Genomic DNA, 27,639 nt, shown 5'->3' on the forward strand with positions numbered 1-27,639 from the left:
ATAAATCAATAAATAACTGTATTCTATTTATTATTCAAGCTGCTTTATGAACACGTTCCCACGGACTGGCAAGATCAAAGGAAGTTGCCAAAGCTTTTCAGAGCACAGGATGAAAAGTTGGGCTCCACAATTTAATTGGATCATGTGGAAAATGCACAGAAGCTGAAATTCAAGTGATGATCACATTTTATCTTACCAGGGCAAGAACACCCAGCAGCACAAGGACTGAGGACAACAGGGACAATATCCATCCCCTTCTTCCCGCACAAGCCTGGAAGCCTTGCCAGTCACAACTTCAAGAAATCAAACTGGTTGTTTCTTATTTGCTTTGTGCATGTGGTGATCAATTAAATTGGAAAAAAATGCCATTCATTTTGATTTGACAGAAATTCAGGATTCTGTGAAATGGGGGGTTCAGGGCACTCAGGACATAGATACTTACTCTGAGAAAGGGAGAAGGTTTTTTAAATGTTAATTAGGGAAAAAAAAAAGAGATTTAGGCTCAAAACTGCCAGACAGACTCCTTGGGGAGGACCTAGGACAGTACTAAACAACAGGAATTTGGCACATTCCAATCCCAGAGCCAGAAAATTCATGTTTTGAGAGGTGTGACATGACTCCTGCCAACCATCCCACAACTTCCTTAATGCTGTCTACAAGGCTGGAGGGAATTAATGACAATTGTCATTGTGTCCTCAGAAAATGACAGGCATTACTACTGCAAATCTCACAAATAAATGCCAAAAAAAATCATAAAAGGCATCATCATGGGCTTGAGTCTCATTTTCAGTGTGCAATCACATTTGAAAACCACCCATTTAACAGCAAATGCATAAATACACAAAGTAATAATTTTTATCAGGTAGCTTGCAAGGTATGAGTCTGCATCTTAGACCTGGCTTTCAAATTAACTTGTCATTTTTTTAAAATTACAAAGAGTGGTTTCTGCCATAATTTAGTACACCGTGAATGTTGTATCTAAATAAATATTCACTTCCTGTCTAAATATGAAAATAATGCTTTTCCTATCACATAAAACTAATTATTGGAGTTTTGCATGGCCATTTTTTTCAAAATTGCATTATGAACTATTCATGATGCGGAGTTTAATACAGTTATTTTAATGATAATATCTCATTGAAAAAAAAGTTTTTGAAGAAGAATTAAACACATCTTTAAACAAAAGAAACAAAGGGTATTGAGTTAAAATCATTCTTTTGGTAGTGTCATGGAGATTAAAGTCACAAGCAAATAGAAACTAGGTCTCTTCAAAACCAGGCAGTTCTTTGGCTTCAGGGTGACACTTCAAATTAAAATGTAACAGCTGAGCTAGGAGACAGTACTTGAGCAGAAAATATTTCCTTGGAAGTACTATATTGGATTGGGCAGGTGGAGAGGACTTGAACTTCCACCTTCAGATTTTTGACCCTTTTTTTACAGTGAGAATGAGAGTGAAATGTGAATTTTGGAGACTCATGCAGAAGGAGGGGGCAAAGAAAGAACAATGCCCTGAATGAGAGTTCATTTCACTGCTGTGTGCAGGAAAACCTTTACATGGAAAGCCTGGCTTGGCTTCACACCTTAGAGAGCCACAGAATTCCAGAATGGTTTGGATTATAAGAGATCTTAAAGATCATCTTGTTTCAACCCCTGCCGTGAGCAGGAACACCTTCTACTACCCCAGGTTGCTCCAAACCCTGTCCAACTTGGCCTCAATGCTGAAGTTAAATGTCCCAGCAAAATGCTGTCTCAGATTGGCCTGGAACACTTCCAGGGATGGATTTTCTATTTATTTGCAAACTTTGTTCCTTCTACTTTCTCACTGATGACAGCTCATCTCCAAATGTCAATTGATGCCTTTTTTTGCTGCTGGAGAAGCAAATGGAGTTTGAGACTGAATTAGACACGACCAGGACACCCAGATCCACGTGACAAGAGCCCCTGGAGCAGAGGAACTGAACTTTCCTGCCCCTGCACCAGTGTGAGCCCTCACTGCTCTGTTCCCCTCAGTTCATGCCATCCTTCCCTCAAATCTCCCCGAGGAACAACAGGGACATGTGGAACAACCACAGACTCTTTGTGTGGCTCTAACACAGAGCTACAAGCTGAAAGGATTTTTTTACACCTTATGCAGAAGGAGATGAAGAAGAAATAAGACAGAAACACAACCAAAATGGATATTAAATGTCACAGAATCATGGAATAGTTTGGGTCGGGAGGGACATTAAAGATCATCCAGTGCCAATCCTTGCCATGGGCAGGGGACACCTCCCATAGACCAGGGTTGCTCCAAGCCCCATCCCAACCTGGCCTTGGACACTTCCAAGGAGAAATCTTCCCTCCTTTGTCTTCTCCAAAGTCTTCCCAGCTTTCAGCAGGATAAATGAACAGTCTTGAAGACATCTCAGCAAAATGATTCCTCCATTAGGCTCCAGTGGCCAAGGAGAGAAGGTTCCCATTCCCCCACAAAGAGGAAAAAGAGGATCAGGTGGTCACACACATTCTCTCCTCCTCCACAGCAGTAATTCAAGCCAGTTTTCTGCAATCAAACTGTCTTAGGGCTTTTTTCTTTTAATAAAAAGCTTTTTCCCTCAATTTTTCCTGCAGCTGAACATATATAAAAGATCAAGATATGAGGACCATGGATTGTGTGTTATCTTCTGTGTCATTATATCAGATCTGTCTATCAAAGCTCTCCTTCACCTCTCCCCTGCCACAGTTCATTACAAGGACCTGTTCTTTTATGACTAAACGATGGAATAATATTAATCCCTGCCAAATGTAAAAAGGGAGATATGATAGCAGAATTTAATAAAAATACTTTTATTCGCCAAGGTATTTTTCTGCAACTATCAAATAGAATAATAGCACATCTCAAGGCTCCCAAAGAATGGCAGCGTATTTTCCTCAATGAGTTAAAATTTTATCTTCAGCCCCTAGTTGTACAATTCATAAAGGCTGAAGAGTCAAATCATTTTTTCTAAAAAAAGTCAGATGTTCCGATAAACACAACTCATATTGGTAATTATTTTATATTCTCAGTTACTGTTTAATTGTTATTCTATTAGGAAGGGACCATCTGGGTCACTGAGTCAATCCCATGCTCTCAGCAATATACACTGGCCCTTTAATTTATACAGCATTTACATGATTTGCCTCATTACTGCCTTTGGAAAGCCAGTCCAGAACTTGATGTTTGCAATTTTTGGAAATCCTCTTCCAATTTTCAGGTAATCTTGTTTTTGGCCAGTATTTATTTACTGCTCTGAACTCAAAGAGGAGAGATTGAAATGAGATGTGAGGAGGAGTTTCTCCCTGTGAGGGTGGTGAGGCCTTGGCACAGAATTCCCAGAGAAGCTGTGGCTGCCCCTGGATCCCTGGGAATTTCCAAGGCCAGGCTGGATAGGACTTGGAGCAACCTGGGACAGTGGAAGGTGTCCATGCCCATGGCAGGGGTGGAACTGGATGAGCTTTGAGGTTCCATCCAACCCAAACAATTCTATGATTCTCTGACACCCCAAGCTGCTGCGTTAAAAAGGAGAATTTTAAAAATCATGAAAGTTGGCAAAAGAGGGGAGCTTAAAGGAAAGTCCATTTTTTCCAATAAAAAGTACAGCTATACAACATCCTGTCTAATATCTTGTCTCAAAAAAAAATTATTTATTTCTCCCCTTGGATAATTACTGAGTAATTAATGTGGACCTACGAGGGCATCATCCCAGGGCTTTGCCAACACCCAGCAGAGCAAGGTTACAACTGAGCCTGTCCCTCTTCAACCCCACAACATTTATTTCAGTCAATCACCTCTCCATGTCCTGCTTGTCAGGGAGCAGCAAGGACGGGGCTCAGCCCTGTTTTGGGGGTTGAATTTCCTTGTGTGTGCTTTTCACAGCGTTAAATCTCATGTAGAGCAACTTTTGTACAAAGAACCTCCCGGAGCTGAGGATTCATTAGCATTCCAAAGGAAGTTGTTCCAGCAAAGATGATTAAGCAAATACCCCTGCGAGAAGGGGAGAGTTCTTTGAAATGTCTCTCGTGGTTCAAGGCAGCGTCTTGGAAAAGTGCAGAACGATTTCTGAACTCCCCAAATCTGCAGCAGGAACAGATTCTCGGCGAGCTCACACCCATTCTGACAGGGTTCTTGCTACCCTCATCTAAACCATGATTAGAAACTGGCATTTTTACAGGGACAGAGAAAATCTGCGTGTAAAATGTAAATAAGTACAAAATGCTTTCCCTTAATTAAAAAAAAATCCTCCTCTGGATCGATGAATAGATTTATGTGACTTTGTTTTTTAAAAAATATGCAAAATGGGCAAAAAAAAGTCCCTTAAGCCAAGCATGGCATGAAATGGTACAAAGCTGAGAGATCAAGATTTTTCCAGCATTCGAGTTTATCAACAATAACTTTTTAACATCCCCAAAAGCATGCAGTAACTGCAGGAATCAAATGCAAAGGTTATGTCTTCATATGTGCTGCTTCTGCTTTGTTTAAAATACAGTTTGCTTTTAAATGCAGGTTTAAATAATATTTAATATTAATGCTCACAAGCATGCATTATGCAGGGATTGTGCTGTAAGACAGAGTGGAAACATGAAATAAATTAAGCCAAACTTAAAATCCTAATAAAGTAATGAAATTAATCAAATTAATCTCAAGACCCATTTGGACAGTGAGCAGAAATCAGGAGTTCAGGGGCTTTATAACTCACTGGTATAAAAGGACATTTAGAAGCTTTTAATCTGGTACAAAGTGAATCACAGAATCCCCTGAGCTGGAAGGGACCCACCAGGATCATCGAGTCCAACCCCTGGCCTTGCACAGGACACCCCAACAATCCCATTTAAAAAGTGTTAAAACACTGAAAAGTACTGAGCAAATAAAGAGGAGTGAATATTTAAAAAAAAAATATATATAGCTGCAGTTTTCCCAATTACTAAGAGCATGAAATGAATACATAAGTAGGGAAAAGCAGATTTCTCCATGCACAACCTTTTTTTTTATTGATTTCAGCTGCTAGGACACTACAATTCCAAATCATCAATAATTATGGACATTATATTAAATTTATCTTTATTAAAGAATTATTAATACAACCTGTAACTTTAAAATTATGTGAAATATATATCTTTTAACTCAAAAAAAATTCTAACACAGTAACTCAATGTCTTAATAAAGAATGTGTGATACACAATCATAGAATGGTTTGGGTGGAAGGGACCTTCAAGCTCATCCAGTTCCACTCCCTGCCATGGGCAGGGACATCTTCCACTGTCCCAGGCTGATCCAAGCCTGGCCTTGGACACTTCCAGGGGCAGCCACAGCTTCTTTGGGCCAGGGCCCCACCACCCTCACAGCCAAGAACTCCTTCCCAATATCCCATTTCATCCTGTTGTCTGTCAATTTGAAGCCACCACCCCTTGTTCTGTCACTCCAGGACTTTGTCCAAAGTCTCTCCTTCTTTCTTGCAGGCTGCAATAACAGAATTATCACTGACAGACACAAACCAGAGAAAATTTTTAGGCAGCACAGCTCATCCTTTGCTGTCCTGGCAGGTACGCCCTGCCACAGACCAAGAGTCATTTTAAACAGAAACTACAAAAAAGGGATGAAAGAACCTTTTGGTACTTCTGGATAAGGTGAAGCTACTTAAAGACACTTTAACCTGTCACTTCTATATCATAATCATAATCAAAATTGAGGTTTTGCGTGCATTTACAATGCAAGGAACAAGGTGGGCTGGCTTGGCAACCAGGATAAATCCAGGTGTTTATGGAGTCCATGAAGAAATAGATCTGTAGTTAGCAGAGCCTTCACTACACCAAAAGCCAGAGGGAGGCCATTTGTGCTTGAATTTGTGAGCATGAGGAGCATGAATGTTCCTGGGCTGAATAATGAACCTCCTTGGTGCTCTGGGGCTTTGGTTTATGGTTCCTGGAAGCAGCTGCTTTGTATTCAAATGCAGGATTTTATGCAAGCTTTAAAAAAGGTACTTTTCACATTTAGTGAAACCTCCTGATATTAAAAATGTGGGCACGTCACATGCCCTAATTTGGGGAAGGTACTCATGAAAGAGATAAAATAAAACCTTGCTGCTCATGGATTGTTGGGGGATCTGTTTCCAGCATAGGAGGAATCTGAGGGTCCTGCTGGGGATGCTGGGGGTACAGGGAACCCCAGCAAGGGGAGCTGCCTGCTCATGGTGTGGTCAGTGATGAGGAGGGGACATTCCAGCTTCTTTTGGTGGTTTCCTCTCTGCCTTGCGACCTTAAAACCTGTCCCTTTAACATTCCGCATCTCCATCCTTTTACAGACATCTTTTATGAAAAATCCTTTCTTTAGGATTTTTCCCCTGAGAAGCTGAGAGGCCTCAGGAACAAAATGTAAACAGTGATTATCTGCTGCTGTGGAATGCAACAGGTGCATCTTTCATTGGCCCATGTTGGATGTTTGTAATTAATGGCCAATCACAGTCAGCTGGCTGGGACAGAGAGTCCGAGCCACAAACCTTTATTATCATCCTTTCTTATTCTATTCTTAGCCAGCCTTCTGATGAAATCCTTTCTTCTATTCTTTTAGTATAGTTTTAATATAATTTATATCATAAAATAATAAATCAAGCCTTCTGAAACATGGAGTCAGATCCTCGTCTCTTCCCTCATCTTAAGACCCCTGTGAACACGGTCACACCATCCTGCTTTTCCCAGTTGTGCCACAGCTCCCCTGAAAGCCCCAGGATCTCAGTGCTCACCTGAGTTCTGCAAATCATCCTCCTTCCTTCCCTTCTCCCACTCCTCCATTCAGATCTCCTGGAGCTTCATTCTCAGCCCCTTTTCCAGCTTTCTTACTCCTTTATCACTTTACCTCAGGACACCAGAAGGAATTTCAGCCATTGGAAGGGGCTGCCCAGGGAGGTTTGGAGTCCCCATCCCTGGAGGTGTCCCAGGAATGACTGGATGTGGCACTCAGTGACAAGATGGGGATCAGTCACAGGTTGGACTCGATGGTCTTTGAGCTCTTTTCCAACCTGAATGATCCTGATTCTACAATTCTGCCTCCAATTCTTTATTCTGTCACTGTCAAATTGGCCTCCTGACTGTCAGCCAGACCTTTGGTAATACTGTTGTTTCTATTCTTGAAAGAGAAATAATAATTAGCAGATCTTTTAAATTAACATTCTTACCCTGAGTCCGTAGAGCTAGGTTAGAGCAGACCCATTTTTCCTACAAAATATTTTTTCATCATTTTTTTCGTTTTGTCATTGACATTCTGGCCACTAAAAACTCTCTTAACAGAGACAGGTCAGGAAAAAAAATCAATTTTACTTTCCACAAATAAAACATTTTTGATAGAGAGCCATCTATATTTCAATGGGTGGGCAACTTCACCTCCACAGACCTCCAGATGAATCTTCCAACATACACTACCCTATGATGACCCAACACAGTGTAAACCTTCATTTTTAGTTTTCATTTTAAATGAATTAATACCAAAAATACCCAAAAAACAAACAAACAAACAAACAAACAAAAAAATACTAAAAAAAAAAACCCAAAAAAACCCCTGCAAATGCTTCACAAATATTAGCTGTATGTTTTTGAAACAAAAATAGCCACAGCAAGGAAAACTCCAAAAAGGAAAATATTCTTCACAACAAAAGTAGTTAAGCACAAGAACAAGGTGCCTAAAAATTGGATTAAAACCTTGGAGATTTTCAGAAGTCAATGAACAAGGCCCAAACTTTGAAGGCTACCTTGCTCAGAGCAAGGAACTGAAGTATAAAAACTTCCAGAATCCCTGTCTGTAACAGTATGAAATAATGATATTTTAGTTCATTGTTGTCTGTTTTCAAATTTAAGCAGGATAACAACAATTTTAAATGGATAAAAACACTTCTAGATTTTAAATATCTCAACATTTTTACTTCTTTTACCTTCCTCACTTGATTGCAGGTATTTCTGAACCCTAAAACACACAACAGACACAGCAGAACTAGAAGTCAGTTCAGAACCTGGCTCTCCAAGAGAAGAGCAACTTCCTAGAATATTTTCCACCCCTATTCCATATCCCCCAGTGGTCCTTCCATGAGTTTGCCCAGTCCCTTTTAGGAACGTGGACACTCACAGCTCACAAACTACAGCTGAGATTTATGTCCTGTTGTCCTTTACAGCTTTAAAGCAATTCTGTACCAGGCTGATTTTTTTACAAACACTAAACAATAATTAACTGGAAAATAAAAGCTTTTAGAGAATGTTTTTCCTTAGTCCTAATTCAGTAGGTGGTTTAATATGAAGAAGTGCCTGATCATTTCCCCTGAAGCAGCTGTGTCACTTCCACTCTTCAAAAACCCATTCTCCAAACCTGCCACTGGAATTTCTCTCATTAATCGAGCTCAATAAGTCCTCCAAAGCCTTTGGTAAAACAGACAGTAGATTACATTAATTAATCATTTAAATTTTCTTCTGATTTTGCTTCAACTGCCACAGGCAGCTCTGCCTCTTCAAAGGTACCTCCAGTGCCAGCACAATAACTACAGTTCAGAAGGGCAGCAGGAGAACTGAAGCTGAGGTACATTAAGGGAAAATTTGAGCCAATTTATTTGCATCATATATCCTACCAATTATTGCTCTAAGTGAAGTTAAAATCCCCTCCTGCTCTGACTTCATTTGCACAAAACAATAAGAAATTAAGGGGTGGGGGTGCAGGAAAGTATTTCATTTTTAAGGGATGCCTCTCTTGAGGATACATAAAGGGAAAATATTTATTAACCTGCATGTCTCAAACCAGGTGATGGCACATGAGGCTTCCTCTTTTCTGAATTTAAATTGGTTCTTCATTAGAAACCTTTTCAGAGATTTGCTGCAACCAAAACCAGCAATTCAGCCCTTTAAATGCACAGTAACCTTCTCCTGCTGCTTTCCAAAACTCACCCTCCTACCTGTGCATTCCTCCTAATTCTACTTGTTAGTAAATAATCTCTGTGATAATTAAATATGTTTATCCATTCTACCCAAAACTTAGACACAGTAAAAACAAAAATGCACAGTACAAACTATTAAATAACTGCAAATAATTGTAAATAATACAGCACCATTCATCAGTATGCACTGTTCATAAAAATCCTTTTGATATTGTTAGTGTTAAACTGATTTACATGGGTAAACTGAGAAATATTTAGCTTTATTCTATGGTTCAACATGGTTCAGTGGTGGCTTGGCAGTGCTGAGTTAACAGCTGATGATCTTAAAGGTCTTTTCAAACACCTGAACCATCCTGTGATTCCCTAATATTTAAGAATCAAAGACCTTTGTAAAAGTGAGGAGTCATCAGCACCAATCACTTAAATCAAAGACCTGAAAAATTCTCATTTCTTGGGCAATCACACCTGTTACCATTTCACACAGAGAATGGCAGACTCTGTGAAGCATCCAAACATAAAGAATTTCTAGAGGTATCATGAATCCCTTTAAAAACAACACTGAGGATCAGACACCCAAAATCCACTGTCACCATCAGGTGGTGAATCATCAATGTCTGATCTCAAACAAAATCCAATAGCAGGACACAGTAATTTCCCATTCATGTGTCTATAACACCATTTCTAACTGCCTGTATTTATAAAAACCACAAAAAGCAGGGCACAGAATGTCACTGTGAAACCTGTGCTCTCCCTTATTGGCTGAGAAAGAGGAGTGACCCCACCAGGAGTTAATAACCTCCTTGTAATCCAGTCAAGCACAAGAGGTTCTTGCATATGGAGTGTCAAAAAAAATAGTGTGAGCTCAGTGTGTGAGGTCACTGAGCTGTCAGGAACAGAAGCAGAGACAAACCAACAAAAAATCATGAAACTGAGGAAAAAAGAAAAAGGAGAAAAATTCTAATTTAAGGAAATTTAAACATTAGATCCAAGCTGGTCTCGTGGAAGGTGTTCCTGCCCATGGAGGGGGTTTGGAAGGAGGTGATCTTTCAATTCTCTTCCAGTTCAGGCCACTCCATGATTTTGGGATCCAAGAGAGTCCTGCTGTGCATTTTTCTACTCAAAAATTGTCAGTATGGACCAGGAACCTCCCCAAAAGCTGATTTGGGTGTTGCTGTAGTGCTCTGTCAGCTGAAGGAGTTTAACAGTGGTCAAACTGACTCAAAATCAGAAAACTCATTTTGGTTCTACATTAGAAACCTTTTCAGAGATTTGCTGCAACCAAAACCAGCAATTCCGCCCTCAAGAAGTGGAAAAAGACTTAAAAAACTTATGGGAGAGCCCAAAAAGGTCAGTCAACAATATTTAGGGGTTCAACACCCATCTTGGTCCTAACAAGAGTTATATATTATAGCCTATCACAGACAGAAATGTGAGCTCCTTTCTGTGAAGTATTTGAAAAGTTTCTAAATATTCCCCACTGTATTCTCACCTCACAGGGGAGGTGTGGATTGAGAGGAGCTGACTCCACAAAGCTACTCCACCTACATTTTGAAAACATTAAATGGAATCCCACTGGGAAATAAAATGGAAATGTCACCTCTAATACTGGGAGAGCCCCTAAAACCAAACACTTGTGCTTGTCCCACACACACAAACCCCAAGGATGGATTCTCCAACTTATCCAGAAGTTTCTCCACATGGAGAAACTGCCCAGTTCGTGAACTTCTAAAGCAGGAGAGTGAGAAGATGGCTCCCACAAGCAGTGAGAACACAGAAAAGCTGTCTGACATGGAGGAAATTCACTGGAACCCACAGCAGCACCTCTTACTTTCAGTCACTGAAGGATGCAGTGTGGAAGGATCACTGAGGGGTGGTATCAGAATGAATCATTTGAGATCCTATTTTCTTCATGTAGGAAAAAGCCCATTCTTTATTCACATAACTATTTTTTTTACAGTTTTCACAGACTCTGTGTGCAACACTAATTGGTTAGTAGCTTTCTTGCCAATTACTCTTTTGGTTAGTAAAAGGTATTTTACTTATCCACCAAATCTCTCTATTCTTAAATTGTTTACAGATTTTCTTCACTGATTCTCATGGGATAGATCTATTGTTTATGCAGGTACCACTCTTTTTTCTCCTCAAGAACAGATTGTTCTCCTTCTCAATTTATTTTCACTTGGGAACTTAACTAGCAGCTTATCTGCACTTAGAAGAAGTGACAGGCTAGCTGGTAATCTAGCAGAGCAAGGCCTGGTTTTATGAGGCCTTTCTTTTATAATTCTTTTACCTATCATGACAATGTGGAGCCCAAACCCCCTGCTCACAGTGGAACAAATCCAACATTCAATCCAACTGCTCAGGGTCACCTCCAATCAGGTTTTTGAATTCTCCAAGGCTGGTGATTCACACTCTGACTATGAAGAATATTTTCCTTAATGCAATCACGCCTTTCCCTGTCATGGTTTTGCTGTTCATCAGGAAAACAATTGATAATCATCACTGATGTAGAGCTGGAGGTGTGATAAATCCTCCGTATCAAACACGGCTCAGGAAGCTGATGGTCACACACAACAGCTTCAGCTTCCAAATTATTTTCAAGCAGAGTGCCCATTGTATGGAGGCTGATACATAAATAAATCAGGAGTGGTGATGCCAAGCACAAATCATAAATGTGACATCCAAAAATATCCATTCCCTCATTGTGCACTGAGCAAACACCCCTCGAAAAAGACATCAGAACATTATTCACACTCCTCTTCAGCACACAAATTACAGGTGATGTTACAAATCCCATAATTTTCCAATTTGGACAGGGCCTATCAATTTGGAACTGTGCCTGGCAACACTTCTAACTTGACTGTCCTGCCAGCTTACCTGGAGTTTGGGAAATGTCCTGCCAGCAACCACCTGAGCTGTGAATGGCTTCTTGTTATTTCAGCTATTTCTGGACTGCTCCTTCCCACTCCCAGAAAGCCTCGGGAAGTGGAAAAAGACTTAAAAATTTTATGGAAGAGCCCAAAAAGATCAATCAACAATATTTAGGGGTTTAACAGCCATCTTAGTGCTAACAATGACAATAGCTTGATGAGGTATCAGCCCACATTCCCAGCTCCAGGAAATTCAAATAGGTGTTAACACTGGAGTTCCTTGCTAACATTTATTTATTGCAAGTTTATACATATCAGTGGCTGCAAAAAAAAAGTGGTAGAAAGTTGAGTAAACTGTGCTTCCCCTTTATTTTGAGAAAATAATTGTGTAACATGCCCATAGAAGAACTCCCAGATTGGAGATTAACGTTCGAGTGCCACAAACTGAGAAAAACTCAGCTTTTATTTGTGAATTCTCAGAATGCAGGACAAAGCCATGAAGGAAAAGAACAGGGAATGCTGTAAAACACAAAGTACTCCATGAGCAGAGATTTATAATTAATCAACAAGAGGGATGCAGCACTGTTTTACAAGGCAATAATCCAGTCCCATTCCCTGAGGAAAAGCCTTGGAGAATGAAGGCCAAGTAGCTTTTTCAAACAAGGCAACTGGATTATTGCCCCATAAAGCAGCACAGCTCTGTGATTATTACCTTGGTGCTACATGCCCTTTCTAAAATGGTTTTCCCCCATAAATGTTTAAAACCTCCCAAGTAAAAAAGATCAGGGGAAGGGAAAGGAGACATGGGGTAGAAAGCAACACATTTAATGTTTTGTTCTAATTTCCTGGAAAATACCAAGCACACGATGTTAAAGAAATGCTTTCAATCAGGGTTATTACAAATAGCAGCAATAAATCCTATTAATAAGCAGCATACTAAGATTTTATGTCTCTCTTATTCTCCACATGTTGTTTCCCCTCTCTGTTTGTTCCCTCCCTTTTCCCACTCTATGAAAAGCAGAAGCATTTTTCTTTATTTACAATTTTTTATAACATTTCAGTTTCACTTTATATTTGATACACCAACCCCAAAACAAGGCATAGACTCAAATATCACCTGGAATTTTATTAGTAACAGCTAATAAAATTCAAGCCACAATTAGCCTTTGTCCTATACTAAAAATAAGATTTTTTTTTTTGAGAACACAGAGTCTTGTCCCCTTGGCTGAACCCTGCCTTGACCTGTGACAACTCCACGTGTGCTCAGGGTCAAAAATCACTTTTATTTAGAACAAGCATATCCAGGACAGCCTGTGTATGTCCCATCAGAGCAGTAATGCAACAAAAATTCAATATACCAGCTGAAAAAAATATTCCTGGTCAGAATATACTGAATACTCCAAGGATGGGCTAAATTCTTCACGTGTGAATTAAAAGCAAAGCACCAGCCCCATTCACAGCACTAAATATGCACAATTCACTCAATGAGAACAGGATCAAAATAAGAAAATTCAGCAGACTCCCTAATTCTTGGTTTCTGAGAATATTTAGACATGTCCCAGCTGCCTCACTAGTCTGACATCTATTCAAGGTACTGAATTTGAAAGAAAATAACAAGTGCAAGTTTTACAAATATTTCCTGTCTAAAAACTCTTCTTTCTTCCATTTGAAAAACTTTGCAACTCCTCTCATAAAAAAAATTCTTTGTAAAGGCAAACAAGCAAAACAAATATGATTTCGACTGATGCTGTTTTGAAAACATTCAATGGAATCCCACTGGGAAATTAAATGGAAATGTCGCCTCTAATAATGGGAGAGAAATGATTCATAGGCAGACTCTAACATTTTAAAATATGTTACCTACGTAATTAGAGGAGCCTGATTTTCCAAAGGAGCAGTCTCACACACCGTCCAATAAAATCAAAGCCCAAATACAGGCTGTGAAAGCCACTTTCAACATATGTGCTTCAAATATTTTGTCACAGCGCAGGAATTAAATCTGGGAAGCCCTGGAAGCCTCTTCCTGCCACCTAAGGCATGGAACTCACAGGGTTCCAACTGCTTCAGGAATGTCTCTTTGGAATAGCTGCTGACACCAATGGCAAAATGACAGCTTGGTTTCACAATGTTTTAGCTACACAAAATATCTGTAATCATCTTTATGACCACTTAAGCTTAAGCCATCCCATTAAAGGCACTCAGACTTTGGAATCTGCAACTGCTTGAGCAAAAAAAAAAAATCATCAGATAAAGAAGGTGACACTTCCCAGGTGGGAAGGGGAGAAGAAGGGTTTAATTTCACTTACTGGCAAACAAAACAAATTTGTAAAAGCTCAAGTTTTATGTAATTCAGACAGAAGCTGTGTGGGGATAGCAAATGCTCAAGTCCCACCGGTCCAGTCCAATCTCAGTACAACCTGAGTGAGGTTCAAGTTTTGACTCAGCCAAAAGGGAGTTAACAACAAAGAACATTTTCTCCAGGCTCTTCAATTTCATACAAAGCCAATTTTATCTGAAACTGCTAAGCAGTATTCATAGGTTATGAATAAAACTATTTAAAGGATAATCTAAGAGAGCCTTTCTATCAATATTACAGCCATTGCACATTATATTGAGTTACTGGAGAAGGATATTCCTCTAACTGCTCCCAAAGTATGATTCCCAAACTAGGAATTGCAGCCTGGAATATGGGATCCGCAGGTGATCCATACAAAGCTTTATTTTCAGGTGTATCTCTGACAAGAAATTTGAAGTCCTTTTCTGAGCACCCACAGGAGTGAGGAAAATTCTTTTTTGTATCATTTATTTTCTCATTAAGGAGCCAGGATCTGGGGTTTTTTTAATACATCAAGTGTAGTTTATTTGCAGGAAAAGATGGGAACATTTTCATCAACTGCATTCAATGTCTCAGTTCCCCCTTCTGTAATTGCAGCATCTCTTTGGGGTGGAGCATCATGGAATGGTTTGGGGTGGAAGGGACCTCAAAGATCATCCAAACCCACCTCCTGCCATGGGCAGGGACACCTTCCACCATCCCAGGTTGCTCCAAGTCCCATCTCCAAGTTGGCCTTGGACACTTCCAGGGATCCAGGGGCAGCCACAGCTTCTCTGGGCAAGCTCCCCACCCTCACAAGGAAGAATTTCTCCATATTCACAGCAAAGCCTCACAGCTTCCCAGTAACAGGAAGGAATTCTCCATGCTGCTGCCATCTCTAGAGGATCCTTAAGGAAAAGAACTTTGAGATGTGAGTGTCTGATCTAGGAAGACAAAAGACCACATCTGGACAGAAAGTGGCAGGAGAAAACTCAGGCGACTCCAGCAGAAATCCCAAATGAAGCAAATTGTGTAGGAGCCCTCCAACGCAGCAGAAAGACCAGTGGAGGTTCTGCCTTTCGGTTCATGAATGCTTTTAGGATCACAGGAAGCACACTCCAAGTTTTCCATCAGGTATTTTTGACTTATGGGTCACACAAGCCTCCCGGTCTCATCCTGAGACACACAAATGACATATTTTATTTTATTTTATTTTATTTTATTTTATTTTATTTTATTTTATTTTATTTTATTTTCACGCGTCCCTCAGAAAGGTGAGTGAAGGATCAGCATGTCCCTCGCTGCAGCATTAAACAAAAGCCAGCCTGAAGCCCAAAGGCACTTTTTAAATCTAATAACTGCTTTCACTACCTAAATCTATAAACTTTTTACACATAAAAATGACTTGTAACAAAAAAAAACCTGTGTATTTGAGGCAACATGAGAAACTGCAGCTCCCACCACAGGCTTTTAAGGAAATGCTTCACTACAGGGTGGGCAGACAAGGACTTTACACATTTCCTTGGTTTATTTTTAACTATTATAAGTGAAATTGGAATTATTTGCTAGTAAATAATTACAGAGTTTTTGGTCTAAATGTCACCCAGAAACTCAAACCGAAGCAGGTGTACAAACTGAGTTGAACACCAGAATATTTGGAAAAATTATGAGAAAAACAAAAAAATCTTTAAACAAACTTTACGATTCCCGATTATAATGCAAAAATGTAAATGGTTTGATTATCTCAAAGAAAAACACAGGCAAAAAGTCTATTACTACACAGATATAGATATAGATATAGATATAGATATAGATATATAGATATAGATATAGATATACATATACATATACATATACATATACATATACATATACATATACATATACATATACATATTGTATAGATGCATACACACCCCTCTCATCATTAAAAAATCTTCTACATGAAAGATTAAGTTTAATAAAACACACCAGTAAGCTAAGAATAATTTTTAAAAATGCATATAAAGACATTGCAGTTACCCAAAAACAAAGGAAAGAAAAATTTCTTGAACATAAAGAAAAATCCAAATATGCTAAAAAATTCCAAGCAAGTAGAGAGTGCAAATAGCTTCAAGTGACATGCAGCCATAATACAATAGGATTACTGACTCTTAATAAGCTGTCCAAAATTAAATTAATTTAATGGCTCTGTTCCCTCATACCCCAGGAACACAGGACAAAGTTAAAACTCTTTCCCTGCCAGCACAGGAGGTTGGTCATTTGCTACAAAGCATGGAGGGCAAGGAAAATCAATGCTGCAGAGTAAAAGAACTCTGTGTAACCAACAGATTTCTGTTCCTAACATCAAAAGAAAAGTGACCATGTAAACTTGTCTGGAGTCACTTCTTGGCAAGACTACACCTAAAAGCATTTTTCTCATCCCTCCTTTCTTTACTTGGTTTCCTTCCTCCTACTTTTGTAGTTTTTTGCATTTTTCTCACTGTCTCATTATGTTAATTTTTTTTTTTTTCAATTTTAAACTACCTGTGGCTGCTGAATACCCAAAAGATTTGTTTCAATGAGTTCCTTGCAAAGGAAGCCACAAAGAAATCCAAGCCTGACCACTCCAGGGGCTGTGCCCTTTCACAATGAGACACAGTCAGGAATGTTTTCCAGTAATATCAGGCATAATTCCTGCCAGTGGGATTGTGCCACTACAGTCAAAAAATTTTCCACTTTGATGCAATTTAGCAGAGAAAAAAACAATGTTTTTATCATGCTTCTTCTCTTATTCTTTTAATATTCATTTATATGGAAGATCTTTTCATTGTAGTTTAGTGAACTCAACCAAACCATTCCAGTTGCCTCTGGCATTCAGTAAAAGTGTTGTGTCCGTATGAGGGAAACACTCTTCTTGGGATGTGATTAATTCCTAAAATGTGGATCTGGAAGTGTCTGAACCATCAGACATGAACCAGGGAGGTGCCTGATCCCAGAGGATGGAACAGGTGAGAGGAAATACCACAGACAAAATTCACATTTCACAGACAGCTCAGAGGGGACGTCTGCAGCCAGGAGCACTGAGATTGTGATAATGACAATTCTGAGGACATTTGTCATGCAAGGGACACACAAGTTTCATGTGAAAAAAGGATAACAGAGCACAGAAAACACTTCCCTTTTTAAAAGTAAAAAAAGTAGAGGAAGAAAAAATCCTAAAAGTTCACAAAGAGTGATCAGAGCATAATGAACTTTGTGGCACTACAAGGTCATAAAATCCAGAGACACTGCTGGATGAAAAAATCCTAGAATGGTTTGGGTCAGGAGAGACCTGAAAGGCCCACCCCCTGCCACGGGCAGGGACATTTTTCATTATCCCAGGTTGCTCCAAACCCATTCAAGTGGACTTGGACACTTCCAGGGATCCAGGGGCAGCCACAGCTCCTCTGGGCACCCTGTGCCAGGGCCTCACCACCCTCACAGCCAGGAATTCCTTCCCAATATCCCATCCATCCCTGCCTTCTGGCAGTGGGAGCCATTCCCTGTGTCCTGTCCCTCCATCTCTTGTCCCCAGTCCCTCTCCAGCTCTCCTGGACCCCCTTTAGGCCCTGGAAGGGGCTCTGAGCTCTCCCTGGATCCTTCTCTTCTCCAGGTGAGCACCCCCAGCTCTCCCAGCCTGGCTCCACAGCAGAGGGCCTTCAGCCACTGGAACATCTTTGTCCTCTTGTCTCCAATCTTTCAAACATGTCTGTGTCTTTTTATGCTGCTTTTAGGAGAAAATTATTTAGAAGATTCTGTGTTTTACTGGGAACTATTCCACCTGCAGCTCCAACAGCTTGGAATTAGATAATGACCAGAAGGGCCCAGCTCTGGCTGCTGACTCTGAGGCAAAACAGGAGTAATGAGTCCCACACATCCACACTGCAGATCCTGATCCTGGCCAATTCTCTCATGAGAGTCTAAAGAGACCATTTCAAGTTAAAAATCTTACAGAGTAACAGCTAAGACCACAAGAAAATGAATTTATAAGTTGTTAATTGAGCGTCCATAAAAAAATTCTCCCTTTTCATCAAGACACATTGGGCAAAGTGCATCACTCTTAAAATTGTTGCCTAAAAAGTTAGAAAGGTTGGAGAGAACTAGCAATAGTTGGGCCTTTACATTAGCATAAACACATCAAATATTCATTACAGCTGAGCACTCATTATGTCAGCAGCTGAATTAAATAACAAGAATAATGTTTCCCAACTATAAAAATAAGTGCCACAACAGTCTCCTGCACCACAGCAATTTTCAAGAGGACACAGTGAGACAGTGTTGCAGGAACCACATTGTTCTCTCTGCTAAAACTGCTTCATTCACTACAAATATACTGGCTTTTAACAGTTCCTTTTCAGATAAATTTCTACCAAAGAGAAAGAATTATGTACTGCAGCATGTATCCATATGAAAGGAAAAGCATTATGCTGGGACAATGGGGTTTATTGCAACAGCAGAATGTATCTTAAATGCAAAATTATACCAACACTACGAGTTTACCAGTTTAATCATAGCTTAAAAAAATAAATACAGCAGACATTACAAAAACTCATTTATATGAAGTTCTTACACTGGGTGCACAAAAACAGAAAAGTAGAGCCAGAAGTGTAATGGCAGCAGAACAAAACATCTCAAGCCCTTGAAATGCATCACAACTGTGAACAACTAATGGAAAGTCTTATAAAATATAAATATAAAGCCATAGATATAAACAAAAGCCATATAAAAGGTAGGTAATAAAGCCATTAGGACAAGGAGAAATGGCTTTAAACGAAAAAAGGGTGGATTTAGATTAAATAGAGGGAAGGAATTGTTCCCTGACAGGGTGGGGCCCTGGCACAGGTGCCCAGAGCAGCTGGGGCTGCCCCTGGATCCCTGGAAGTGTCCAAGGCCAGGCTGGACAGGGCTTGCAGCCACCTGGGATAGTGGAAAGTGTCCCTGCCCATGGCAAGGGTGACACTGGATCAGTTTAAGGTCCCTTTTTAACCCAAATGATTCCTCACTTCCTGATTCCATCACGTCAATGAACGCAACAAACCTTAATCAAGTAAAGAAGAGATCCTCTCTTTCCTTGAAGTCCTTCCTGCCTTCCCACCTCTATTTTTCAGAAAGAAAATGGACAACGAACAAAGATTTCACAGCCAAGGACAGACCAACACAACTCTCTCCAGCTGGGAACAGATTATATTGGAAACCCATGGGCAAACACCAGGCTGGTCTTAAAAATGGGAAAACTGCCAAAAACAAGAGGAGGCTACAAATGCCTTGGAGAAGATTTTATCAGTGGATAAAATCAGTGCAAAACTTCCCAACTTACCATGTTCAACCATTTCTCCATTTCTACCAAAACAGGTCAAAACAAATTGAGATTTTTCTGAGTATGCTCTTCCTGAACCTACACATTTTCTCACAGTCTATCCTCTCCAAAGCCTCTGCAGGTGCTTTAATCTGGAATGGAATTTTTATTACCAAAATCACTGCCTGTGGAAAATGAAAATTTGAATCTTCTTAATTAACGCTGTACTGTCTGTAGAGTTCTTAGTTTTTACTTGCTGTGCATTAGATGAACAAGAAAAGACTTTATTCCTATTCCTATCTGTAGGACTGGAAAAAACACAGCTCTGGGGCTTCCAAAACAAAACCACACAGAAATCTTTCATGGAGCAAAGCACTTTTACTCTGAGTTTCCTCTTACACTGCACACTTGGTGTTGTGCTGAGGCGTAAAAGGGATGAAGGTTTGCATGGAAAAATCAATACAATGGAAACTTCTCGGTGCTGAAATCCGAAGTTGCATTTGGAGAACAAGGACTAAACCCTTGTTATGTGTCAGAAAAAAAGAAGGAACTCTTACATGCATTATCCAAGAAGATGGTCAAAGAAATTTTCAACTTTGATGTAATTTAGCAGAGAAAAAAAACACAATGTTTTTTTCATGCTTCTTCTCTTATCCTTTATATATTAATTTACATGGAAGATCTTTTCATCATAGTTTAGTGAACTCAACCAAACCATTCCAGTTTCCTCTGGCATTCAGTAGAAGTGTTGTGTCCGTATGAGGGAGACACTTTTCTTGGGATGTGATTAATTCCTAAACTGTGGATCTGAAAGTGTCTGAACCATCAGCCATGGACCAGGGAGCTGCTGGATGTCCCATCCCTGGAAATGTCCAAGGCCAGGCTGGAGGGGACTTGGAGCAATCTGGAATAGTGGATGGAAGGTGTCCCTGCTCAAGATCAGGGACTGGATATTCCCTGATTTCTCTTCTATTAATCTGCTGATTAATAAAATAAGAGTACACAGAGCAAACAGTGCTGCAAACACTTTGCATTTCCCGTCCTAAAACCCCAAAATTTGATAGTACAGAAGCTGTAACTTCAGATAAACCAGAATTGGACACAGGCTGAAGAGGTCAGCAGCAAACAGGAGAAAATATGACACAAAGATTCTACCCGATCCTGGCAAACTTAGCAAAGATAGGTGATTAAACAAATGTAAAGGAAAGACAATAATCGGAATTTTTTGTATGACCTATGATTTATCCCTAAAAACTTTTACAATTCCATAGCATCCAATAAATATGGAAAAACTGCTGTATTCTCAGAGGAACAGATGTACACTGGGCATAACTTATTTATAAAGAAAAATAGTAAAAACATTGATGTCCATAATTATTAACAGTAAAAGCTTCTACTATTTCTTTAAAAATTTAATTAGGAAAATTATCAGAATCAGTCAGATCCTAAACAACTATTTCTCATCTATAAATATATGACAATATAACTTAAAATTACTACAAATTAATATTTTTATATTCTCACCATTTTTTCTTCTATTTTCCAATTATTTATGGTCAATAAAGAGAGTGACTCACAGGACTGATAGGACAACATCCCAAATCATCTCCTAAAGGTGTTTATGCCTCCACAATGACTACAAGAGTTACTCAACTCACTTAAATGACATTTTCAGAGTTACAGTGCATGAAATAATATTGACTTTGCTCAAATTTTTTGTGGCATGGATAAAGACTGTGGCTTATATGGAATAAAGAAGTGGAATTCCACCCAAGACAATCCCACTGTGCCAAGAGGAAACACCTTGGAATGGTGGACTACAAAATAAGCAATTATTCTGGATTAATGGTAAAGAATAAATGGTAAATGGAAAGAGCCTTAAAATATATACATCAAATATAATTTTAAAAATTTTTTTAAATATTGTTATAGATGCTGAGGACACATCAGCACATGGAGTTGTACCATATGCAGAATCTCAAGATAACCTCCCATGGCTATAGGAAGGCAAAATAACACCCCAAACCTCTATAAACTGCATTTTAACATTTGTATTGTTGTCCTACAACCATTTTTAGGGAGAATCCACAGTCATACTGAGAATTGTTCATCTCTTCCTTGGCCAATAACCGCAGGGGTTCAGAGTAAGCGCTGATTTTTTAAAATGCTTTGATATATCAATATAAAAGGCACAAACTAAGCCCATTCCAGGCCCATTTTGATCTCAAACTACTTTGACACTAATTAAAACAGGAGAGTAAACCTTGTTTATGTCCTATTAATCACCACAAGTGAAATCAGACATTGGCCCATCACAGTATCAAATGTGATGCTCTAATGTGAAATATGATCTGTGATTTAATAACAAAAATGAAGTTAAACCCCAACCACCAACCCTCACCTCCACACTGAAATATGCCACGTTAAGGAACTGTACAATCCAATCTAAAATAGATGTTAATGATTCATTAAGAATTAAACACAAATTGTTAATTTATGAAGTTATTAAACCTATCCAATAATTAAGGATCATAGATGAATGGTGGCAATGAATAATCAGATTAAAGTATCCAGAAAAGTCCAGCTGATAAAGAAAATACATAAATACAATAAACCATGTCAAATTACACCAGAAATTCCATTTGCATGCAATCCAACCACTGTTCAGGTTCCAACCATTTAAGCCTTGCTATTCCAATTTCATTTTTAAATTACCAAGTTGGGATATTTTCCAAAAACTTAGCACTTAGATGAACTTTCAAAATCAAAGAGTTCATCAGGAAGAAAAATATTTTATTATGTAGGCCAAAAGAAATGTGCAGTGATGTGTATCTCATTTAGGAACCCAAAATGTACTGACGAGATATTTGAGAGATGAACAGTGTTTCCAGCATTGTAGGAACAACTTCAAAATAACTTCAGTGAACACAGATGTTGAAATATTTGTACAAATATTTCTCTTTATAAATGCACTGCAAGCGCCCACATGTTGATCATGTCATGTCTAAAACCTGAATTTATGAAAGTATGTAGGTACTTGGGAGAGAAATACAGTTATTTTAATGTATCACTTAGAAATGCAATGGTCATTTTATTATTTCCCTTAGAGGCAGCACCATAAATGTTTTCTGTTGTTTTCTGAGTTTTAAGAGGGGCACCCAGTAAAGATTTGGTTTGGAATGCCACAATTAAAGAAAACAGCAAATGCTTTGAGAGACTGCACAGGATTTCTGAGGAATAATGAGAATTCCTTCCAGAATTCCCCACGGACAGGCAAACTTAGGGCACTGTTGTGATGCAAACTCAGCCCAGCACATCCCCGTGTCCCCAGGCACATCCCATGGCAATGCCTGCGCAGGAACAACAGACAAGAACCACACAGAGAGCAGAACTCAACTCCTCCAAACACTCCCCTTCCACCCAGGATCCATTTGAAATCCCCCACGGCACACCTATTCCCACACTGAGCTGCTGAGGATATCTTTTAAGGATTTAGAAAGGCAGAAGAATAGAATTTTTTCCTTCAAAACTCCCTAAGAAACCCTATTAAAATGTTTCAGTGCACCAAATATTAATCACAACAGCATCTTACCCACTGTTTAACTACAGCATCTTTCAAAAGGCTCACTGATGTAGTAAAAAAATCAGACAGATCTTGCTAAGAAACCAATTTAATGTAATATTAAGTAACCCAAGTTTTTGACATCATCAAAAAGGCCAGTTAATTTTAGCAGTCTCATAATCCAAATGCAACAGTTAAAACACAAACACATTCCTATTAAAAACCTTTCCATTAATGTTGTTTCTTCCCTTCAGCAGGGAAGAATGAGGGAAATGCACTTGTGCAGCATGCCAGGAATTGCACATCTCAGGCTGAACAATCCAGTTTTTAAGGACAGGGTAATACTTACTCCAAGCGAAGCCGATCCATAAAAATCTACAGTTTACAGTTACTCCCTGAAATAATAATGCTGATTGTCACAGCAGCAGGAGGATAATCCCAGCACATCCAGGCCTAATAGGCAGTGTGATCATATTTGCTCCCAGGAAATCAGAAGGCAAGTACCTCTCTCCCTGAAAAACCAGGCACCTTTGGAGAAAACAATGGACTTTTAGGTCCTTCATTTTCTTGAAATGGTAAAGCGTCCACGCTTCAGCCATCACTGACTTTTTTAGTCCATTTTCTTTTAATTCCTGAGAAAAGAGCAGATTTTTTTCACTGTTTGCAGCAAACAGGTCCTGTAACTACAAACTGAAGTTTCCGTATCCAGTGCCATCAACCGTGTCATCTTCAAACATCCCTCACTTGGCAGCAGCTGATATTTTTCCATCTCTTGTTGCTTCTAAAAGTAGAAAATTCAGCGATTCCAGAGGCTCTCTAGGAAGATGCACTGAAGGGAATGTTTGAGAGCAGGAGCAGAATAACCATGCTCTGATTTTGCCCTTCAGGCACAGCCTGGGTATCTTCGGCGTGTCCTGCTGGGTCTTCAGGTTTGTCCCCAAAGGCTGGGACATGGAGCCAGGACAGCACCAAGCAGCAAAAACAAACGTTGTGGCTTTAAGAACGTACTCACTTTTCTATTGAAGTCACAACTTTCCCTCTACTCTTACTTCACTGCTGGGTCAGATGAAATCTTTAAGGAGGTTCCATTAAAAGTTCGTTTCTTTCGAGAGAAACGCCGGAATTCCCGTTCCGAATGTATTCCGAAGGAGGTCAGGTTCGGTTTTAAAGCATGTTTGTGTCGATGAAAAGTTTTTGTTTTGCTGCAAAAAAATGAAAATTCTCCCTTTTATTTACACATTCCCTCTGCAATCTTCCAAGTTACTCGGCTCCCTTACAGTTTAATCAGACATAGGGAAAAAAAAAATAAAAAATCACCAAATATCGTATTTCCCATATGTACAAACTGACATTGTGAAGGCTCCATTAAAAGCTTTTATTTCTCTGCTCACTGCTAACTGGACGTCATTTAATGTCACCACCACTTCCCAAGAGCCCAAGAGACTTAAAAAGCGACGGAAGTTTGAAAACCAAAAAAAAAAGTTGTGAGTTTTTCTGTACCCCAGGACGGTTTTCTTTCGCGAAGCTCAAGCCGAGACAGCAGACAAAAGAAGCTGATTTGACTGAGCCGTGCCAAGTCTTGCCTTTTTTTCTTCCCTCGCCTCGCTCGCTCTCTCGCTCTCTCGCTCGCTCGCTCCCAGCATGGCAACCTTCCCGAGCAGTCTTGGCGGAGCTCCAGCCTGTGCCAGCCTGTCTGAATCCTTGTTTTCCAAAAAGATGCTCTTTGCGAATCAATTAATAGATTTCCAAACAGGAAACTGTGGGTCAGTAACCAAATCTTGGCACCAACAGCAGCTTCTCCTGCCAAATCGGCTTTATAGATTTCATGGTTGCCTACCTTTTACAATGGATGCAACGTTTGTGCTCCGGGGATCGTGGAGCACTGGAAGCCATTCCCTGTTCTCGCAGGGATAAGAAATCTGCTCGCTAAAAATGTCCGCATGCGACACATGAACAACCTGCAGTAAATCAAGACTCTTTGGAAGGCGGGCGTTATGTGTAATTTTAATAAGCACCAAATACTCCTTAAAATAATGTGTTTTCATTCTCTCCTCCCCAGAATCATGGGAAGGTGCCAGGAGCAGGAGACTTATAGATTTGAATTAAGATCACACTCAGAAAGTCACGCACGTTTTAACTTTATCCGAACTCCAGCTTGAAAACAACCAGTCTTCTCAGTTCCACCATTATTAAAAATCAGCTGAAAATTAATAAGAAATCGGATCCCAGCTCACACACAAAAAATCTCCCCACATCCATAGATCCAATGATGTAATCTGTTAATTCAACAGCTCAAGTTCTTGTGGCAATCAGAGCAGAAATGGCTCAGCATTAACAGTCAACTCTGGTGGGAAATTTTCTGATGTGTTGCAAGACTTAAAGGATAGAAAATTATATTTGGAACTTCATTCAAGATATTCTAAATGACAAGAATTCATGTGAGGAAAATTACAGGAATAAACTTTCTTTTATCTTCAAGCTATTTGCCAAGGCAAAATGCCAACTTTTTAAAATACATGCATTACATTAATGAGCTAAATAGAATATTCTGAGGGAAAAAACCTTCCTGAAATGTTTAATTTTCTAAGTTTATTCAACAGAGAGTCTCAGAAGTTCACAGGATCATAGAATGGTTTGGGTAGGACACTAAAGACCATCCAGTTCTACCCCCTGCCATGGCCAGGGACGCCTTGCACCATCCCAGGTTGCTCCAAGCCCTGTCTAACCTGGCCTTGGACACTTCCAGGGATCCAGGGGCAGCCACAGCTTCTCTGGGCACCCTGTGCCAGGGCCTCCCCACCCTCACAGGAACAATTTCTTCCCCCAGTATCCAAGGAAATCCCTCTCTGTTTCTAAAGGTTCTGTTCTGTCAGAGATTGGGTGACCTTATCTAATGTTTTTTTTAAATAAAAACAGGTTCATTCTCTGCCCTTCAGACCTCAGACATCCACACAAGGTTCCCCCTGTGTGACTGTAACAGACCCATCCATATTTCTCCCATTAGGCTACCAACTCCAGAAGAAACACCATCAACGTAAAAATCACCTTTCTGCCTCAAAATATTGCACACACTCTCATTTCCATTTGCACCTTGCATCCTCATGACAGGGCCAACTTGGGAAAAAAACCTGTGTATAATCTTTCTATTTCTTTTCTTTGTGCACTTGACAGCAAAATCTAATGTGTGGCTTTGCCTTTACTGAAAGTCCATCAAGCATCAACACAGGAACAGAAAGATCTCATGGAAATTATTGAGAGTGGAATTAACTCTGAAAGGCTACACCACTGCAGCAGTCACTATTAAATGCACAGCTTTTAATTAGTTTTCCTTCAAAAAATGTACATACTGACAACAGGGGACTTCAGCAATACTAAAAATATATAAAAAATTCCAATAGACATGAACTATTTTAACTATTCCTTCATTACTCTTAGTGAAATTTAAGGGAGTAAAAACAAATATATTCCCTGAGCAGCCAAATGTTTTCCTGAAAAGAATTTGCTAACAGGATGAAGATCCTTATTTTATCCCTCAAAATACTGCTCCAAAGGCAGTGGATCCAGCAAAAGTGGATTACATGTGCAGGAAGGAGTCCACTCTTCCTACCTTAAAGCCTTTTGTCTAAGGTGTATTTTACTGCAGCTCTCTTAATTCTCTTTTTCCTCTTAAGGACTCCAGCTGCACCAGTCCACTGGAATTGCTTCCAGCTCCTCTGTGACACCTTCCAAGATGCATCCTCCAGTCCAAGGTGTTGATATCTCTCAATGGAACTCATTTCTCCTCCTTCACTTCTCCTCCTTCACATAAGAAGTGAAGTTTCCAGCCCAATGAATTGAGTGTTCAGTAACCTCCAGACAGGAAGAAAACATAAAACTTTCTCCACACCTTGTTTTGGGCCCTTTTTCCATGTTTTCTGCCTGCTTTTCACTGTGCTCCCCCTTCAGTTTCTCCAGTTTGCTCTTCTTCTTGTTGTCTCCACAATTCTGAAGTCAGCCCTTTCCTTTCCCCTTTCCTTTCCTTTCCTTTCCTTTCCTTTCCTTTCCTTTCCTTTCCTTTCCTTTCCTTTCCTTTCCTTTCCTTTCCTTTCCTTTCCTTTCCTTTCCTTTCCTTTCCTTTCCTTTCCTTCCCTTCCCTTCCTTTCCTTTCCTCGAAATTTCATTTCCTTTAAATTTCCTTGAAATTTCCTTTCCTTGAAATTTCCTTTCCTTCCTGCACAAAGTCAATGGATTTTTCCTTGGAAGGCTGCACTAATCCAGTACTCAGCTTCCAGATAACTGGACCTGACACCAGGTTCTGTATTAGTGGCTCCATAAAGTGCTTTTCTACCCTCACATGCTTCTCCTGAGCATTCTCCCCTCTCTAGGTGTCCTACTGATGTTTCTTTGATGTTATTCTCTTCCAATGCACAAAAAATGGAAAGAGTCAAATTCCTCATCATTCCAAGTATTTTCTTATCCATCTCCCGTCCAAATTTGACCACCTTTGATGTTTACTATTACAGAACCACATGAAGCTCTGTCCTTCAACACCATCTATATCCCCATGTTCAGAGAAAAATCCCCAAATTTGTCCTTTTGCAGTATCCTAGCCATCACTGGTCTTTCTTTGAAGAATTAGGAAAAAATTAATATTGATCTGTGCCTTGGTCATCATT

The 27,639-nt window shown here is 39.7% G+C and overlaps 1 protein-coding gene across 2 annotated transcripts in view; it reads right to left on the reverse strand.

The window, feature by feature from the left end:
• The window catches only part of MSRA (methionine sulfoxide reductase A), a 240,447-nt gene that overhangs the window by 199,233 nt on the left and 13,575 nt on the right, over nucleotides 1–27,639 (reverse strand). The window contains exon 1 of one of the 2 annotated variants that reach the window (XM_058801817.1): nucleotides 23,334–23,738. The exons of the other annotated variant lie outside the window; for it this stretch is intronic. The gene's annotated coding sequence lies outside the window, so the exon portion shown is untranslated. Of the gene's footprint in view, nucleotides 1–23,333; nucleotides 23,739–27,639 lie in introns of those variants that run through there. 2 annotated transcript variants of the gene reach the window in all.

This window comes from Ammospiza caudacuta, chromosome 3 (assembly GCF_027887145.1).
Source record: "Ammospiza caudacuta isolate bAmmCau1 chromosome 3, bAmmCau1.pri, whole genome shotgun sequence".
NCBI lineage: Eukaryota > Metazoa > Chordata > Aves > Passeriformes > Passerellidae > Ammospiza > Ammospiza caudacuta.